This window comes from Pituophis catenifer, unplaced genomic scaffold (genome assembly GCF_029215685.1).
Source record: "Pituophis catenifer annectens isolate HBS135680 unplaced genomic scaffold, rPitCat1.0.hap2 SCAF_12, whole genome shotgun sequence".
In the NCBI taxonomy this organism is placed as follows: Eukaryota; Metazoa; Chordata; class Lepidosauria; order Squamata; family Colubridae; genus Pituophis; species Pituophis catenifer.
In genome coordinates, this window is record NW_027256892.1 from 9,211,096 (window position 1) to 9,231,929 (window position 20,834).

Sequence of the window (20,834 nt, forward strand, 5' to 3'; positions counted from 1 at the left end):
CTTAACTATACCCAATAAAAACAGTTGTGGAGAGAATTGAATTTTTTTCTTCAAAACATTCTGCATGACCCACCAAATTTTTATCCAAAAGGCCTTAACTTTCCTACAGGTCCACCAAACATGATAATACGTAGCATCCAAACATTCACATCTCCAACATTTTGGCTGAACATTAGGGTACATACATGACAACTTTTTGGGATCTAAATGCCATCTATAAAACATTTTATAGAAATTTTCCCTCAGGTTCTGCGACTGTGTAAATTTAACATTCTGAACCCAAATTTTTTCCCATGTTTCCAACATTACTGGTTCTTCAAAATTTTGTGCCCACTTAATCATACAATCTTTAACCAATTCAGTTTCTGAATCCCTTTCTAACAAAACATTATAAAGCCTTTTGATATGCATTGGACCTTTCTCTTTTATATGTCTAACCAATTCTTCCTCATGCAACATAATACCAGTTTTTTGGTCCTCTTTCCATCTCAATTGTAATTGATTATATTGTAACCATGTTAAATTAATCCCTTCATCCAACAGTGTCTGCAATGTCTTCAGCCGCCATCTGCCCGCATCTGTAAAAAGAACCTCTTTGTATAAACCCCCCCCGAGTGACATTATATTTGTATTCCACAAAGTATGACCAAGATCCAGCCATAGCGGTATTTTATAATCCCATTTGAGTCGGTGCTTCTTCCAAACTCTCATCAAAGAATCTCTAAGTATATGACTTTTAAATACTTTATCTACCTTGTCATCGTAGAATAAGTAAGCATGCCATCCAAATTCAAGATCAAAACTTTCTGCATTCAATATTCCAGTCTTTTTCCTTCCAAACCAATCACTTGTTAAAGTTAAAGCTGCTGCATCATAATATAACTGTAGGTTTGGAAGTTTAAGACCTCTTCTTTCTGGAACATCTTGCATAATTTTCAATTTCACTCTCGGCTTTTTCTCGTTCCAGACAAACTTATTGAGTCCAGTTTGCCAGACTTTCAATTGTTTATCACTTTTAAGCACCGGAATCATTTGAAACAGGAAAAGAAATCTTGGCAAAATGTTCATCTTAACTGCTGCTATTCTTCCAAGTAGAGACAGCTGCAGTTTTTTCCAAGTCTCCATGTCTTTCTGCACCCCTCGCCACAACACCTCATAGTTATTTTGAAACAATTTCATGTTTGATTCTGCAACCTGAACTCCTAGATATTTTACCTTAGGTACAGTCTCAAAACCTGCCCTCCTTTCAAGCTCATATTTACGATCTTGTGTCATGTTTTTAACTATCATTTTAGTCTTTTTTGAATTCAGTCTAAAACCTGAAACTTTACCATAGTCTTGTATAATGTCCTTCATCAGGATTATTGATTCCATTGGTTGTGATAGGGTAACAACCAGATCATCTGCAAATGCCTTTATTCTGTAATCCTCTTGCCTAATCATTATACCTTTCAAGATATTAGAGTCCCGTATTGTATTTAACAAGACTTCTAGTGTTAGAATAAATAAAAGTGGGGACAACGGACATCCCTGTCTTGTTCCTTTTTCAATTTTAAACTCTGTTGTCAAACTTCCATTAATAATGATCTGTGCCTTTTGCTCTTGGTAAATTGCTGAAATCGCCTGTATAAATTGATCCCCAAAATCCATCTTTTTTAAAGTCTTTAGTAGAAAATTCCAATCCACTCTATCAAAGGCCTTCTCTGCATCCAAAAAGACCAGCACTGCAGGAATCTGTTTATTCTTCTCAAGATATTCCAATAAATCTATTACTTGCCTTACATTGTCCTTCATGTGTCTACCCTCGATAAATCCCGCTTGATCCTCATGAATCACCTTTTGGATTACTGGCATCAACCTGTTGGCTAATACTTTCACATAGATTTTATAATCTGTATTCAAAAGAGATATTGGTCTATAATTCTCTGGTTTTTTTAGGACCGACTTGTTCTTTTGGTATCAAAGATATGTAAGGTGTTGTCCATGATGGGGGTATTTTACCCCCTTGTTGAATATTGCAAAATAAATCTCTAAGTTGTTCCACCATTTCAGCTTGCAAAGTTTTGTAATACACTGCGGTCAAACCATCCGTACCAGGAGCTTTGGCTGTTTTTAACTGTTTAATTGCTACTATTATCTCCTCCTCTGTTATAGGATAATTCATTCTTTCCTTTTGTTGATCAGTAATTTTTGTAACTCTTTTATCGTTTAAATATTTTTCTATAAGTCCATTCTGCACCTCCTCTTTGGCATATAGTTTGGTATAATAGTCCACAAAAGCTTCTTTAATTAATTTTTGTTGAAAAATTTCTTTCCCTCCAATATCAATACTATCTATAGTCCGTATACTTTGTTTTTTCCTCAATGTGTAAGCCAACCATCTGCCCGGTTTATTAGCGTTACAAAATGTATTATGCTTCGCATATTGTAAGTTTGTTGCAACTTGTTCCGCCATAAGCATTTGAAATTGGTCTTTCAAAAGTTTTATAGCACTGCTTATTCTTTCATCTGTTGGATTTTTAATAAGTAACTGTTCTTTATTCTTTATTTCTATTTCCAATTCAGATCTTTTCTTTTGTCGAAACAGTCTATGTTTAGAGTTCATGTAGATAAGTACCCCTCTCATATAAGCTTTACTTGCGTCCCAGACAATTTCAATTGGGGTACCTTTATTCAAATTTATTTCAAAAAATTCTTTCAAATGCTTTTTAAGTTCTATTGTATTTTTTTCATATCTAAACAAGTTCTCATTTAATCTCCAAGAACGTCTCTCAACCTTATCCATCTCAATTTCTATCCATACTGGGCTATGGTCAGTCAAAGTTCTTGGAAAAATCTTTGTTCTTTTTGTCTTGACAAGTAAATCATCTGACAGCAAAATAAAGTCAATCCTAGAGAAGGATCTGTGTCTATCAGAAAAGAAAGTGTAGTCCAATTCTTTTGGATTATGTATTCTCCAAACATCTTTTAGTTCCATATCTTCTTTCATGTCAAAAAAAGTCTGTGGTAGTCTGATCCTAGACTTTGCCAAACTCTTTTTATCTAATTTAGAATCAATTACTCCATTCCAGTCTCCCATAATTAAAATAGATCTGTAGTCCCATTGCAGTATTTTAGTATGTAACATCTTATAAAAATGGTCCTGTTGTTGATTGGGAGCATAAATTCCAATCAGAAGAATTTGGCCATTTGCTGTAAGCAATTCGATTGCTACAAACCTACCATCTTCATCTGCTTCTATAACTTTAGCTGTTAACTTTTTATTTACATAAATAACCACACCGTTCTTTTTTTGCAAGGTTGAAGATATAAAATGTGTTCCTAGTTTGGAGTTTATCAAATATTTTTGATCTTGAGTTGTGATATGCGTTTCTTGTAAACAAATTATATCATTATTAAATTGTTTCAAATATGTAAATAATTTCTTCCTTTTCTGTACTGAATTCAACCCATTAACATTCCAAGATAAACACTTAAACATCATCTCCCTCTTTTTGGAGCAAGGAGCAGAATAATTGAAGGTCATCCGAAAGCTTCGCTCTCGCTCCCCCCATGGCTCCAGTCTCTTGTGCAATACTCTTAACTGCCTCCTTATCTTGCCTTTCCTGTTGTTGTTGTTGCTTTTGTTTAAGTAACTTAGATTGAGCTCGAGTTATACGTTGATCCTTAACTTCAATCATCTGAACCGAATCCAAGATTGGAGAAGATTCCAGCAAGGGCTCATCTAAAAAACCTCCTTCTGCACCTTGCATTTCCTCTAAATCCTGTTTAGACTGTCCTTGCAAATCTCGTTGCGGTTGCTTCTCTTCACTCTCTTTAATCTCCAGAACTGTAGATGTACGTGGAGATGGTGTTCTTTCCTTGAGAATAGTAGTGTAAAAGTGCTGTGCCTTCTCCACGGTATTCAAACGATGTCTTTCTCCCTTATATCTGAAAATTACTCCAGCTGGTGCATCCCACCGGAAAGGTATCTGTAAATTTTGCAATTCCTTAACAAGAAAACCAAATTCTTTTCTAGCTTTCAGCATTTTAGGAGGTAATTCTTTATAAATTCCAATTCGTGAGCCCCCCACTTGCACAGAAGTGTAAAAGGATTTTTGCAGGATATCATTTCTTATTTCTCTATCTGTAAAATATATGACCACATCTCTAGGTAATTGTCTTTGTCTGGCCACCCAAGAGTTGACTCTGTAAATTTTGTCTATTTTATGAAAAACCACATCAGGATTGACTTGTATAATCTTGGCCAGGGCCTCAGAACAAACTTGTCTCAAATCCTGTCTTTCCTCCTCTCGAATTCCTCGAAGCCATATAGCAAACTCCATTGCCCTGAATTGTATCATAACAATCTCGTCTTCAACTCTTTGCATTTTATTATCAACATCAGCAATTTTATAATCATTGTCTTTCATCTTAACATTAACTTCTAATTTAAGTTCTTCAACTTTAAAATCAACTTTCCCGATAAATTCTGCCAGGCCAGATGCCACTTCTGATATTTTTTTGGTCACCTTATTTTGATTCTGTTTCACCATATCTTTAACTTCATTAATTTCCTGCATAAATTCCTGATGTGATTTTTGAAGTTTATCATCTATCTCCTGATGTGATTTTTAAAGTTTATCATCTATCTCCTGTTGAGATTTTTGAAATTTATCATCCAAAGTTTTAGAAATAAATTCTTTTAAATCTCCCACATCAAATTCTTTTTTCTGAGTCTGTAACTGTTGAGCAGGGGAAAGTTGTGTTTCATGTTTGTGTGTGGGGGATCCCCCCCCCGTTGCCTTCCCTTCCTGCTTCTTTGAAGCCATCCTGCCACGTGATCTAGTTTTTCTAAAAAGGGAAGTTCCTTTTCCTTTCCCTCCTGCACAAAGACTTCTAAAAAAGTCCCCCAGATTTGATCAAATAAAGGTTGAAGTAAAGCAAAGTCAAATATTGAAAAGGGAGAAATTTTCCAGTTGTTTCTCTTATAACAAACAAGGCAACTTTGTAGCAACTTGGAAACTTTGTAACAAAGCAAGATAACTTCACCAATCCACACTCGCTGGCTCGTTAACTCTGAGACTAAGCGCCATGTTTTTTCAAAGCACTTTCACTCATTTGCATTTTTCTCAAATTAAAAAGTCAACAAAGCGCTAATACTTGCGTTTCCAAGTTTCAGGATTCAGGTAGTTTCGCTGTTTATTAAAGCTGGTTCTTTTCGCTTTTAAGTTTCCTGCAGCCGGCTTGTTCTGCAGAGGCAGAATCGTCCCACGTCGCCCGGAGTTTCAGCAGGTTGGAAGGGAGCCACGCCTGTTCTCTCCCCAGAAACTTCCCTGGGGGGTTACAGGGGCTCGACCTGTGCCCTGCGATCTCTCCTTCTTCAATCCTATGGATTTAGAAGTTTTCGAGCCGCTTCTTCGTCTCGAAGCGGCTCTACAGGCGGCGGGGCTGGCGGAGCTTCAAAAGGCGCCGCCGTCGCCGAAGACAAGGAAACCGGAAGCCAAGTTTATATATAAGTGTTATATTAGGGTTCTTTATGAGTATGAGTATATTATAGGGAAGTTTGGGGGGAGGGGAGGGTTAGGGAGGGTTAGGGAGGTGGGAAAGTTTGGGGGGGAGGTGGGGGGGAAAAAGGGGTGAAAATGTAATTCTAAAACTTTTGCAATAACATTTAGAACCAGGTTACTTTTATTGCACCAGTCCACCAGAGCCTTCATCACTTCCCTACAAGCATTGTCATTGTCATCCTGGGTAAGACCCACCACTGCCGTGTTGTTACTTGTTTAATTATTCTGGTCAGGCCCAATATAAGAGACTGATGCCTTTCTTATAACAAAGATATTTATTTCTTGTCTTCCTCAGGAATACATTTGGACAGCAGCAGTTCTGACAGGAGCAACAACTTATATACAGAGGAGGCGGGGCAAAAGGTAAGTAGGAACCAATGAAAAGGATCATAATGACATCATACAATAACATATATACAAATATACATATTTACAGAGAACAAGTTAGGTATTTTCAATTGTAACAAATCCCCCTCTAAAATACCTAACCAATAGTAAATTATTAATATTATATATGTACATTAAGTTTAGAAGTTAAATATACATGTTGTTTGGTTGCTAATGGTTTAGTGAGAATGTCAGCAATTTGTTCACTAGTATTGCAATGAACAGCTTTAATAAATCCTATACTCGATAATTGTCTCACATGTTTGTATTTGATATTGATATGTCAAGATCTTTGGCCTATTGCCTCGGAAGCTGATATATCTATTGCTGCTTTATTATCTTCATTGATAATCCAATGATAAATAGGTTCATCCCATATATTAGATAACAAATCATCAAACCAGGTTAAGTTATTGACTGCCTTAGATAGGCAAACATATTCGGCTTCTGCTGTAGAGGTGGCAATTAAATTTTGTTTGCCAGTGTACCAATGCACCGTACAACCATTTATAAGAAAAACATATCCAGAGGTGCTTTTTTGGCTCTTTGGGTCACCAGCCCAGTCTGCATCAGCGTAGCAGGTCAAAGTTGGCTTTTCAGAAATGAATGGTTCTAAGTATAGACATACATCAACGCTAGATTTCAGATATCTCAAAATTCTCTTGATTCCTTCCCAATGGTATAAGTTAGGATTGCTTACATGTCTTGACAACAAATTAATGGCAAGGGTGATATCAGGTCTGGTCCAATTAGATATGTATAATAGTGACCCAATAATTGATCGATATAAAGTGTTATCTTTGAATGGCTCGTGTTCATTGAGCATGTTTCTATGGAAGTCGGTTGACATGGGAGTTTCACAAATTTTTGAGTTTATCATATTGCACTTTTGTATGAGTTCTATAATTTTATCTTTTTGGGACAATTTGAAACCCTTATCGGTTTTATCAATTTGGACCCCTAAATATTTGTTTACCTTTCCTAATATTTTTAAGTTGAAATGTTTACCCAATTGTTCAGCAAATTCATCACATTTAATTTTATCATATCCAAAATATAATATGTCATCAACATAAATCAAAACATATTCAATAGAATTATTATTTCTTTTAGTGAAAAAACATAAATCAGATGAAGTAGCTATAAAACCCATATCATTAAGTATTTTTGATAGACATTCATACCACCGTTTGCCAGATTGTTTCAATCTGTAAAGACTCTTATTCAATAGCCAAATCTCTCCCTTTTTTGTATTCTTTCCTGGGGGTGCTTTTACATAAATTTCTTTATCAAGATCAGCATGTAGATAAGCAGTTTGTACATCAAACTGATATACGTTTAAATTTAAGATGGAACCTAGTACCAATGCTGTCTTCACATTTTCTGATCTAACGGTTGGAGAGTATGTGTCCTCATAGTCATCAGGAAATCTTTGGGCAAAACCTTGAGCTACTAACCTAGCTTTATATAGGAATTTACCATCTTCTAGCTCTTTGATTTTAAATATCCATCTAGTGCCAATGGGGGATTTTTCTGTGGGTAGATCTGTTGGTGAGTATACATTTAGTTCCTTCAAACTATCCATCTCCTTTTTCATTGCTTCCTCCCACTTATTTTTTTCTTCTAGAGGTAATTTGAGTATATCATCATATGTATTGGGAGTCAGATATTTTGCATGGATGACAGTACGTAATCATCTAATCTTTTAGGAATTGTACCTCTATTAGATCTAATGGTAATTGTACCTCTATTAGATCTCGCCCCTTCTATTCAACATTTATATGAAGCCGCTGGGTGAGATCATCCATGGTTTTGGGGTGAAGTACCATCAGTACGCTGATGACACCCAGCTGTACATCTCCACCCCAGACCACCCCAATGATGCCCTCGAGGTGATGTCCCGGTGCCTGGAGGCCGTACGGATCTGGATGGGGAGGAACAAACTCAGACTCAACCCATCCAAGACCGAGTGGCTGTGGTTTCCGTCGTCCCGATATAGTCAGCTGGCGCCATCTCTGACTATTGGGGGCGAGTCATTGGCCCCCACAGATGGGGTTCGCAACTTGGGCATCCTCCTGGACTCACGGCTGTCTTTTGAAGAGCATATGACGGCCGTAGCCAGGAGGACTTTTTATCAGGTTCGCCTGATTTGCCAGTTGCATCCCTTTCTGGATCGGGACTCATTACGCACGGTCACTCACGCCCTTGTCACCTCACGCCTGGATTATTGTAATGCTCTCTACATGGGGCTCCCCTTGAGAAGCACCCAAAGGCTCCAACTGGTCCAGAATGTGGCCGCGCGGGTGGTAATGGGAGCAATGTGGCGTTCTCATGTAACCCCCCTCCTGTGCGAGCTGCACTGGCTCCCAGTGGTCTTCTGGGTGCGCTTCAAGGTTTTGGTTACTATCTTTAGAGCGCTCCATGGCTCAGGACCAGGGTACTTACGAGACCGCCTCCTGCCACCAATAGCCTCTCACCGACCAGTTCGCTCCCATAGAGAGAGTCTCCTCAGGGTGCCGTCGGCCAAACAATGTCGACTGACGGCCCCCAGGGGGAGAGCCTTTTCTGTGGGGGCACCTACCATCTGGAACGGGCTTCCCCCGGAGTTACGAAACATCCAAGACTTACGCATATTCCGCCGTGCCCTGAAAACATTTCTATTCCAACAAGCTGGTCTGGCCTAACTCTCCCTTTTTAATTGGCTTTTAAACTGGCTTTTAAATTGGGTTTTAAACCTCTTTAGATAAATTTGGATGTTTTTAATCTTTGAGCCTAAATTACTTAATCTGTTTCTTAATAGTTTTTAACTTCTATATGTATTTGTATTTATTATGGCTGTTCACCGCCCTGAGTCCTTCGGGAGTAGGGCGGTATACAAATATGAAAAATAAATAAAATAAATAAATAATGGGTCTACTCGTGGGTTGTTCATTGCTATGCATATATTTAGTTTCTTTTTCAGTTAATTGGTCTACTTTCAATGTGGGATGTCCTTTCTTCCATTCATCATTAATTATTTTTGGGTATTTGAGTTTGTTTGTTGTTATAATTTTGGGGTTGTTATCTGTTGAATAATGTTCAGTGTGTGTGTGTGTAGTGTTTTTTGATTCTGGATATATCTTGTTGAGGTGTATTTTTGACCAATTCGCATGTTCATGAAACACGGCAGATCTGGATACAATGAAATGGTTATTTTTATCAATGAAGTGATATCCCTTGGTTCCTGACTCGTACCCCATAAATATTAGTCTTTTGGATACTTTCTCTCCTTTGCGCCTCAATTGTGTGGGTACATATACATCAGCAGTTACGCCAAATACGTGTAAATGTCCAATTTTTGGTTTTTTGCCATACATAAATTCATATGGAGTTTTGTTGAGTGTACTTGACCATAAGCGGTTTGGAGTATAATTGGAATAAGTAAGGGCTTCAGCCCAGAATGATTGGCTTAAACCAGCATCGTCTAACACACATTTAACCATGGTTTGTAACAAACTGTTTTTTCTCTCTGAGACTCCATTTTGAAAGGGGGAGAAGGGACAAGATTTAAAGTGTAATATTCCTTGTAATTTTAGCCAATTTGAAAATTCATTGGATAAAAATTCCGACCCTCTGTCAGTCATTATTTGTTTAATTTTAATATTATGTTGGGTTTCTACCATTTTAAAGAATTCCTTAATTTTTTTGAAAACTTCACTTTTATGATTAAGGGTGTACACAAAACCAAATCTGCTGTAATCATCAACTATGGTTAGAAAGTATCTTTTCCTATATTTAATTGAAGGTTTCATTGGGCCTACAACATCCATATGAACTAGCTGAAAAATTGAATGAGTGGTGCGAGTGGCTTTTTTGGGCTTAGGTTTGTTTTTGAGTTTGGATGAATTGCATACGGAGCATTCCAAATAATTTTTACAATTTTTTACTTTTAAGTCTTTGGAACATTCTAACATTTTCCATATGACAGAGAAACTTGCATGTCCTAGCTTTCTGTGGAGTAAATGGGTACAGTTGTCGTGTATAGGTTTACCATTGTGTAGATTTTCTGATATATTAGTTTCAACAGTTGGTATATTATTATTACCCCCTTCATGACTATCTGGCTCTGCCTCTTTGTTTTTTAATTGATAGTTTGCGTAGATTAATTCGTTATTTTGTGGTAGTAGATATGTTAGTCCTTCATTTGTGAATAGTTTGCCAATGTTTCTGTTGTTTTTAGTCATAAATACTTTTTCACCTTTGAATGTGGTCTCTACTTCATTTTCTATGCTTAGTTTTAGAGTTGCCAATATATTATTTGGAATTTCGGGTATAAATAGCACCCCCTCTATTTTTCCTATACCTTTTATATGCGTGTCACCTACTCCTCTTACTAGGACTTCATTTTGGTTTGCTACTTTTATGTAATATTCCTTTTCTGTGAAGTTGTTTAATATTTTTCTATTGTGAGTTGTGTGACATGTGGCTCCAGAATCGATGAGCCATGTGTTGAGTGAATCTGATGTTGATGTATCACTGTCTTTTATTCCATATAGTGATCCATTTTTGTTTTCCCTAGGGTTGTTTCTGTATATTTGTTTTTCTTTAGAATGTGGTGGTTCCCTGCGTTTATATCTGTAGTCAGGAGAAGTTCTATCTAGGAAATGTATTCTTCTATCTTTGTGATGATATGTATCACTATATTCTGTGTTCTTGGGGCAGTCTCTTTTTTGATGTCTTTCAGATCCACATATTGAGCATTCATGTGGGTATCTGTCTCTTACTCTAAAATCTGTTCTTTTTTTATTTCTACCTTCCCTTTGATGTACAGATCGTTCCTTTCTAAGTCTGTCTTCAGCAATAAGTTTATTGGTAAGGTTTTCTAAGGTAATTTGTTCTAAACTTAAGTTATCAATTAAAGTAATATAGTTATCCCAGCTGTGGTCTAATGAATGGATTATAATGCTTTTCATAGTGTTATCAGAAATATTTCCCCCCCTTTGGATGAGATCTGCTCTGGCTGCATTCAGATTTAGGATATGTTCGCTCATAGATGTATCATGTTTTAGTCTGGCAGAATAGAAATCTCTTGAAATTTTAGTGGTTGTGGCTACACTTTTGCTATAAAACAAATTAAATAATTTTTGGTATGTTTCAGATATGGTTAGATTATGTTCAATACTAGGAAGGATACTTGGGGAAATAGAAGCAATTAATAAATAATAAGCCTTATGATGGAGGCAGTCTATTTCATAAGTCCAGGGTTTGTCTGGTGGATCATCAATAAAGAATAAAATGTTTTCCCTCAAATATATGATTTGTAGATGCTGGCTCCATTTCATTAGGTTGTCTCCATCTAATTTTAATTTTATAAAGTCTGTAGGTAGAGTCCCAGAGTGTTGTGAGAAATTACTTACATTTAGGAGCTGTCCATGGTTTAAAACCTTAGCATACTCGCAATAAGGCATAGGTATACTAGAGGCATGTCTGTATTGACTTATCTCTATGTTTTGGCTGGATCTGCACTGACTTGTATTTATGTCTTCTTCTTTTTTCTTTGCAGGTTTGTTCTGCACATGCTCAGACCTCATTCTTCCCCAGCGGTCAACGAGAGAGGATCCTGTGCTTGCGGCTCCCGGGATGAAGTCCCAGTCAGCCTTCTGGTCTTCGGCTTTGTCTCTGGAAGGCCTCTGGTGGCTGAAAAATGTCCAGGATGCCGTCCAGCTCGTCGGGAAGTCTCCGGAACTGCAGCAATCGGTGAAATCTTTATTGGAGGCTTGGCGGCCATGTTTTTCGATGCGGTTGGAAAGCGGAGCCTGATGCGGACTATCATTGGTGGTGAAATCGGGTCGCTCAGCAAGGTGTTCTGCGGCAGGTAAGTATGGTACTTTTAATTTTGGGTCTTGGTTGTCCTGTGTGGGCCTCTGATTATATTTTTCAGGGTATGGTTGCCATTGCGTCTTTTCTCGGGTGACTAATTCTTCTTTTAGATAGTTTAGTTCTTTTTGACTTTTGGTAGGTGTTAGTTTAGAATTTTCTTTTTCATTTTCTGATTGTTTGTTTGGTATTTTTAGTTTAGTCCCGAATGCTGCAGTTAACACCTGCATGGCATTATTTATTTCAATTTCAGTAGGTTGAGGGTTGTATTGGTTAAATAGTTGTTTTTTATTTATTTCTGGACTCGGGTAGGCATTTTCTTGGTAGGTTTTGTTTCCCGCTTTGTAGTTTAAAATTTGGGGTTCCTTTAATGATTGGTCAGCCATTTTGGGAGTATTAGGTAGATAAGATGGCCGCCATGAAAAAGGCAGGAAACCAATGCTAGCTTCATTGTTAGTGTAGTGATCTGGAGTTGACTTTCTTACCGTGGATTTTTCTTGTTCGATCTCTTCATCTGATGCTGCTCCATGATTGTTTGTTAGGCTGTGGAGTTTCGCGATCAGACTTGAGTCATCTGGAGTTGTTTTTATTAAGTCTAGTATTTTTCTTTTTATGTCACCTTCCCTGTTTGAGGCTGAGGGAGTGACTTCTGTTTCATCTATCGATTTTTTGGAGTTTGTCAGAAATTCCTTTTCTTGGAATTGAGTATATTTCTTCACTTCTTCAGTTATTGTGTTTTTGTCAGAAGTCATCTGGGCTGCCATTCTTTTTGTTATATATCTAGTGGCAGGTCTTCTTTTGTCTTTTTGTGATTCTTGCATTTTTATTTTTGGTTGGGCCTACCAAACCATCCTCTTGCTACCAATTTGTTACTTGTTTAATTATTCTGGTCAGGCCCAATATAAGAGACTGATGCCTTTCTTATAACAAAGATATTTATTTCTTGTCTTCCTCAGGAATACATTTGGACAGCAGCAGTTCTGACAGGAGCAACAACTTATATACAGAGGAGGCAGGGCAAAAGGTAAGTAGGAACCAATGAAAAGGATCATAATGACATCACACAATAACATATATACAAATATACATATTTACAGAGAACAAGTTAGGTATTTTCAATTGTAACACGTGTAATCTGCATACTTCACAATATGATTTGTAGCAGATTTGCCACAGCAGTAGTGGGTCATCAAGGTGAACAGTAGCAGACTGAAGACACAGCCCTGTAGGGAACCTGTACTCAAGGAGATGGAGTTGGAAACAGTTTTTTTCTATCCCAGATGACACAAAAGGTCTCAACCACAGCAGCTTCTATCTGAATTAAGGATGCTAATACAAATTAGGAGAGTTGTGACTCAGTGAAAGAAGACAGGGCTTTGCTCCATTCATAGAATACATCCCAAGAAACCAATCTATGGAAACCAAACACTGGACTTATGAGATCTAGTCTACTTCTCTCTTTTGAGATCAATGCAAGTCATCCCAAATCTAGAGTGTCAATAACCTGATGGGAAATTCCAGAGAGTAGATTCAGAGATATTTCAGCTACTTAACTACAATACTAAATCTGTTCAAACAGGAAGGAAACCCATTAAATATTTAAACCCTGTCCTCTTCTCAAATGCAGAGCAGCAAAGATGATTTTCCATCAAATTTAACATTAAACTCTAGCAATTTGCACAGCTGCGCATATAAATGGTTGGCACATAATCTCCAGAGCCTGAGGTCACTGCACCTCATACATTTTCAATACTGGAAGTTACAGAAATGCATCTTTTTTGTGTCAGTTCCCACATTTCTACGGAGAGAAAATTAACTGATGGAGGAGTTACGATTGGGGGTGGGTGGCCAGTAAATGAATGGAAACCACATGTAATCCTCCCTCCCTTTAATCACTTATTTATTGTGTCTTTATACAATGGGAAGCATTATATTTATTTAGCATATGGCTGGTCACACACAATATTAAAACACTTCATTTTTACAGGTTAAAACAATTAAAACAATTAGAGAAAGAGCAGTAAGAAAACCTAAGAGGAAAACAGAAATAACATTTCAGAGTTTAATGTCGAGTTTGGAGATCCAGTCAGTGGCTGTTGTTGTTACGCAGATGAAGTCCCTAAAATCTCTTGGATACCTTCTGTTAGAGCATTCCCTCACTATATGTTGGATACTCTGTCAGGGCCCCCCGCAATCGCATTGTGCTGAAGGTGTCTTTCCCCATTTATACAAGGAGTTGGCACACACCCCATGAGTCATTCTAATTCTATTGTATGTCACCCATATGTATTGGGGTAGATTAAATTCTGGAGGTATACTATTAGGATTAATATGGTCAGAAATATATTGGGGGGAATAGCTACTCCACGCTTCCATCCACTTTTGTGTGGTGTTCTGATGATCGGCCACACGTGCCTCCTGGGTGGTGCTAAATGAGTAACAGATGGACCGGTAGCCAGACATCCGCGAGGATCTCCTGGCTTCACACACAATCCCACGGTCCTTTTAAGGACCTTTTAAGTACCAAAAAAAATAGCGGAAGCATTATAGCAATCCATAAGCACCAGGAGACAAATGTAATGAGATAAATCGGAACAGACAACTAACTGCCTGATTTCACTTAATACAATTTGTTCTAGGACTGATCTTCAGGACCCCAACTCATTAGCATATTCAAATTAAAAATAACTTGTGTTTGCTATTTGCTAGGAGAATCAGGCAGTTTATCCACCACTTTCCCAAATGCTATACAAATTTAGTTTTGAATGAATAAAGCCTGAAATTGTGCTTCCCCCCCTCCCCTAGTATAGATAATCAAAACCTAAATTACTGCCTTTTTATTATAAGAACCAGAAGCACCACAAATGTTGCCGGAGAAATGAATGTGCTGTGCCCTCCAAATGTTTTGGTTTTGATAGTAATACAAAATAATCTCCTGTAAATATAATGCCAACAACTCCTACATATGGAGTTTACAATTTTCATTTTATTCAAATCCGCACCAATCATGGTCTAGAATCGACATGGCCTGGATGACATCACAACTCAAGTTAGATACCAAACAAACAGAAATAGCTACAAATACATGGGCAGACCATAGTCCGATTGTAATAATATGGAAAGGCCACCAAACGCAGGGAAGATGGATGATGGATAAAGACATCACAAAAGACAAACAATATGTAGAAATGATTCAAAGAGAATTGAAAATATTCTTCCAAATTAATGTAAAAGAACATACCAGTCTGCAAAACTTATGGGACACAACTAAAGCCTATATAAGAGGCTTAACAATTGCTTACATAGCAAAAAAATAAATAAAGATAAACAACAAACAAAAGAGAACCTACTGACCCATCTCCAACAGTATGAATCAGAATTACAGGAAGAACTGCACAATAAAGAAATTAAAGGAAAAATTGACCTTACAAGACACAAAATAAATTTAATGACAACTGAGATCGCAAGGAAAATTAAAATGGCCAAACAAAACTATTTCGAACACGCAAATACAACTGGCCGGTGGCTGGCCTATAAATTGAAAAAAGAAAGAGAGAAGAAAATGATACATCAATTAAAGGACAAAGACGGACAAACATACTACAATAATCAGGATAAAAAACGAATTGCAAAGGATTTCTTCCAAAACTTATATGCAAAAGATGAAATTCGGGAGGAAGACATCATACAATATTTAGGCAAAATAAATATTCAGGAATTAAAAGAGGACCATACCGAATCATTGAATAGACCGATATCCATGTCAGAATTAACAGAAGCAAGGAAGAAACAACAAAACAACAAAACACCTGGACCAGATGGCATACCATCCGAATTTTACAAGACATTCCAACAATCATTAGATGATATTCTGATTCAGGTATTTAATGATGCACTCCTGGAAGCCCAAACTCCACAATCTTGGAACGAAACAATAATTACATTAATACCAAAACCGGACTCAGACCCGGCTGAAATAAGGAATTATAGGCCAATATCTCTTCTTAATGTGGATTATAAATTATTCACATCCATTATAACACAGAGACTGAAAAACTTCATTAATCATTATATACATCCAGACCAAAATGGCTTCATCCCCAGATGACAAATTAAAAATAATACAAGGACAATCATTGATACCCTTGAATATTACGAACAACGACCAGATAAACAATTGCCATTTGACATTCTTAATTGGACTTTCCTAATAACACAATTGGAAATGATGAAATTCGGAGAAAGATTCCTAAACATGATCAAAAGGATATATAATACTCAAACAGCAAAAATATTGATTAACGGAGAGACAACAGAACAATTCGGTATAAAGAAAGGAGTGAGGCAAGGATGTCCCCTATCCCCCATACTGTTTATATTGACACTAGAAATACTACTGAAAGAAATTAGGGAAGATAAAGAAATAACGGGACTAAAGATAAAGAACCAGGAATTCAAACTGCAAGCATTTGCGGATGACATAGTATTTATCCTAGAAAAACCACTACAATCAGGACCTAAATTATTGACCAAAATTATTTTGGTCAATATAGAACAATATGGGGAAGTGGCAGGGCTGAAAATTAACAAACAAAAAACACAAACGATCGATTGAATTGGCATTTCTTATTGAAAATAATAGAAAAGATGCAACTTGGAGAATATTTCACACAATCTATTAAGGCAACATATCAGAAACAAACAGCGCAAATAATAATTAATGGTAGTTTAACAGATACCTTTAATATAGAAAAAGGAACAAGACAAGGATGTCCCTTGTCTCCATTATTGTTTATTTTGACTTTGGAATTTTTGTTGAGTAAAATATGGGGGTCGGATAAAATAAATGGAATTAAAATTAGGCAGTATGACTACAGACTACGACATTTGCAGATGATTTGGTTGTTACTTTAACCCAACCATTACAGTTGGTTGTAGGTTTAATGGATATAATTAATCAATATGGACTGGATTTAAAATAAACGCAGGGAAAACGAAGATAATAACTAAAAACATGACTACAAAACAAAAAGAAGAATTAGAAAGACTAACAGGGTTTGAAATAGTTTAAAAAGTTAAGTATTTAGGGGTTTACATTATGACATCAAATGCGAAATTATTTAAGCATAATTATGATCTGTTGTGGCAAAAAATAGAGAGAGATGGAAAATTGGAAAAAATTACAATTATCTTTGTTGGGAAGAATAGCAGCAGTAAAAATGAATGCTTTGCCTAACTTTTTATTTCTTTTTCAAATGATACCAATACTTAAAAAAGATGAAAATTTGAAGATATGGCAGAAGGGTATTAATAATTTTGTCTAGGCAGGGAAGAGACCGAGAATAAAGCAAAAAAAAAAAAAAATGCAGGATATATGTGAAAGAGGAGGTCTCAAAATGCCCAACTTAAGACTATATTATGAGGTAGCTGCCCTAGCAGCAATGAGTGACTGGATGAACTCATCAGAAGAAAGAATATTGAATAATGAGGGATATGATTTGGTTTATGGTTGGCATGCTTATTTATTATATGATAAGAAAGTGGATAAGACTTTTAAAAGTCACATATTAAGGAATGCTTTATTGCGTGTCTGGAAAAAGTATCAGTATAAATTAAACGAGAAGTTAGCAATGTGGGCAATACCCAGACACGCGATAGAGAATATAAGTGTAGAGCAAAAACAAGATGTGACTACATATAAAGAGCTTCTTAACAAGGAAAGAGGTATATTACAACTAAAATCTTTGAATCAATTAACAGAAGAAAGGATAATTCAAACATGGTTTCAATATGGACAGCTGCAAGCTAGATGGAGAGAAGAGAGAATATGGGTTAGAAATGTGAAGTTTACGCAAGCCCAAAATTTAAGAGAAAATTTTTATAAAATGTTTTTTAGATGGCATCTAGATCCTAAAAAGCTAGCCTGTATGTATCTAAGTGTGCAACCTAAGTGTTGGAGATGCGAATGTGATGATGCCACGTATTATCATATATGGTGGACGTATAAAAATATTAAGGCTTTTTGGATAAAAATATGGTGGATTATCCAAAACATTCTCAAAAAGAAGATAAAATTTACTCCACAGTTCTTTATTTGGGTATAATTACAAATTGTACGGTCATAGAGACTAAATTGATTTTAAATTTAATAACAGCAGCCAGACTTTTGGTGGTGCAGTATTGGAAGAAGGAAGACTTACCAACTATTGAACAATGGACATTAAAAGTAGTGAATTTAGCAGAGATGGCAAAAATTTTGACATGCTTGAAGGACCATTCAAATGAAAGATATATATCAGAATGGAGAAGATGGATTGACTATATTCAAAACAAATATCGGACTAAAAAGTTTCAAATAGCCTATGAATGAAACCAAAATTTTCTTTTTGAATTATGTTTTGTTAGTTGAAAGGGGAGTTAAAGAGCAAGAGGGAGTTTGGAGCCTACAGAAAGTTAGCATATTTTAGTTTATGTTTGTTAAATGTTATACCCTGTATTTGCTCTGGGAAGTCCGGGATGGGTGGGTGGGGGGAGGGGGGTTAGAGGGAGAGAGGGAATGAGGGATGGGGGGTGGGGGGAGGAGGGAAGGGGGGGGAGGGATGGGAAAAAATTGTTGTAATAACTGATAAAACTTTTTAATAAAAAAAAAAAACAATGGAAGCACAAATATATCCAAATACCATGGACACAAATAAAATGAAGACGTATCAAGATCTCTTGAATGAGGAGGGGAAATTAAAAACTAGAGAAGAATTAAAAGAATAAGGTGTGGAAATTGACTGGTGGCCATACTTACAACTAAAATCCAGATACAAACAGACTCCCCCCTCTCGCAAGCCTGGCCTTCCACGTTACCGAAGGCCTACCTCGATGAAGGGCTTTGGAACCCAGAGAGGTGGCATGTCGTGAAGAGGGGGTTGAGGGTTTTTTTATATAAAGTTTTAGCGAATGTCTTAAGGGGTTCCGGGGGGGGAGGGTTGGATTAGAAGTAGGGCCATGGGTATGGGGGATAACCCACTAAGGGGAGGACCATGTATGGCTGTGGAGCACGGCACGGGGGGTGGGGGGGCCTGGGGTCGGGGGGGGCTAAAGTTCATCCAGATAAAGTTTTTACCATCAGTACTGTGGGTGGGAGGGGTAGATATGGCGGGAGTAGGGGGCCATATCGTGTTAGGGGAGCGCGCGCCCGCTGTCTTCGAGCAGTGGCATGCTCCGGCCCCCAAAGCTCCACTCGTTTTCCAGGTGGCGCAGATCCTCAGGGCCCTGGCCTCCGTCTGATGTTATGCAATGCCAGGTCTGTAGTAAATAAAAGCCCCCTCATTTGTGATCTTGTTCAGGAGGGGGGAGCGGACCTGGCAGGTATTATGGAAACCTGGTTGGGCCAAGAGGGGGGGTCCCTCTCATTGAAATTTGCCCACCAGGTTTCCACACATTCCATTGGCCGAGGTTGCAGGGTAGGGGCGGGGGAGTAGCAGTTATTATTAACGAAGGTCTGAGACCGAGGGAGGCCACTGTTCCTCAGACGGCCGGCTGTGAATCCCTCCTTGTGAAATGGGGATACAGGGTTCAGATGGGTTTGCTGATCACGTACCTGGCTCCCTGCCGTGTGGTAGCAGCCCTGCCTGAGCTACTCAGCGTCATCGCTGCGGTGGCGGTTGAGACCTCTAGGCTTATGGTCATGGGGGATTTCAACTTGCCGTCTGTGGGTGAGGCATCTGAGGTGGCTCGGGAGTTCATGGCTTCCATGACAGCCATGGACCTGACCCACTTAATTCATGGCCCTACCCACATGGGGGGGGGAACACGCTGGATCTGGTTTTTGTCTCTGGACAGTGGTTGAGTGATCTTGAGATAGGGGATATAGTTACCGAGCCCTTGTCATGGTCAGATCACTCTCTCCTTCGTCTTGACCTCCGAACCGCTGCATCCCGCCGCAGGGAGGCAGAGCCGGTAAGATGGTTCCGCCCCAGGTGCCTGATGGAACCTGATAGGTTCCAGATGGAGCTTGGGCCATTTCCTGAGGCTCTGGCACACGCCTTGGCTGGAGACCTAGCGGCCGCCTGGGATAGGGCGGCCGCTGGAGCTCTGGACCGGGTCATGCCTGTGCGGCCTCTGACCTGGCACCGATCTCTTTTTTTTTTTTTTTAATTTGATTTTATTATAACATATAGTGATACAATCGGTACATTTTCGGTTCATTAGTGCAGTTATATACATATATACATCTACATACATTATTGCTTGTCTTTTGTTGATATTGTTTCTTGAAGCTAGATTTAATTTCAAACACTTAAAAATAATAGTGCTCAACTCCCTAAGACTAAATCTAATACTATTCATATAGATTTTGTTAATTAGTTAAAATTTAATCTCTATTACCTTCTTTATTTCTTTCCCCCATCCATTCGTACCACATGTCCCACCGATCTCATTTGGCTCCTTGGTTTACTGAGGAGCTAAGGGAGTTGAAGTGCCGGAAAAGACACCTAGAGAGTAGTTGGAGGGCCAGTCTTTCAGAATCGGACTGGACACTGGTAAGATCTCATATTAGGAATTACCTAGTGGCGATAAAAGCAGCAAAATGTAGCTATTTTGCTGCTCTTATTCCATCATCAGATAACCGCCTGGCCACCCTGTTTAGGGTGACCCACTCCCTGCTTCACCAGGAAGCGCGGGAGGACCCCTTGGAGGGTAGAGCCGAGGATTTTGTTCAGTATCTGCATGACAAAATCACTCAGATCGGGAAGATTTGGACTCCGACTGGGTAGTCTCAGGGGGAGGGACCAGGGCAGGTCTTGGGAATGTTATCTGGGATGAGTTTGATCCTGTGACCCCTGAGGACATGGACAGGATTCTGGGTAGACTGAACGCAAACACTTGTTTATTGGACCCGTGCCCCTCCTGGTTAGTTCTGGCTTCCTGGGAGGTGACGCGAGGCTGGCTCCAGGGGATTATAAATGCTTTGTTGGGTGAGGGTGACTTCCCCGCCACCTTGAAAGAGGCGGTGGTGAGGCCTCTCCTCAAGAAGCCTTCCCTGGACCC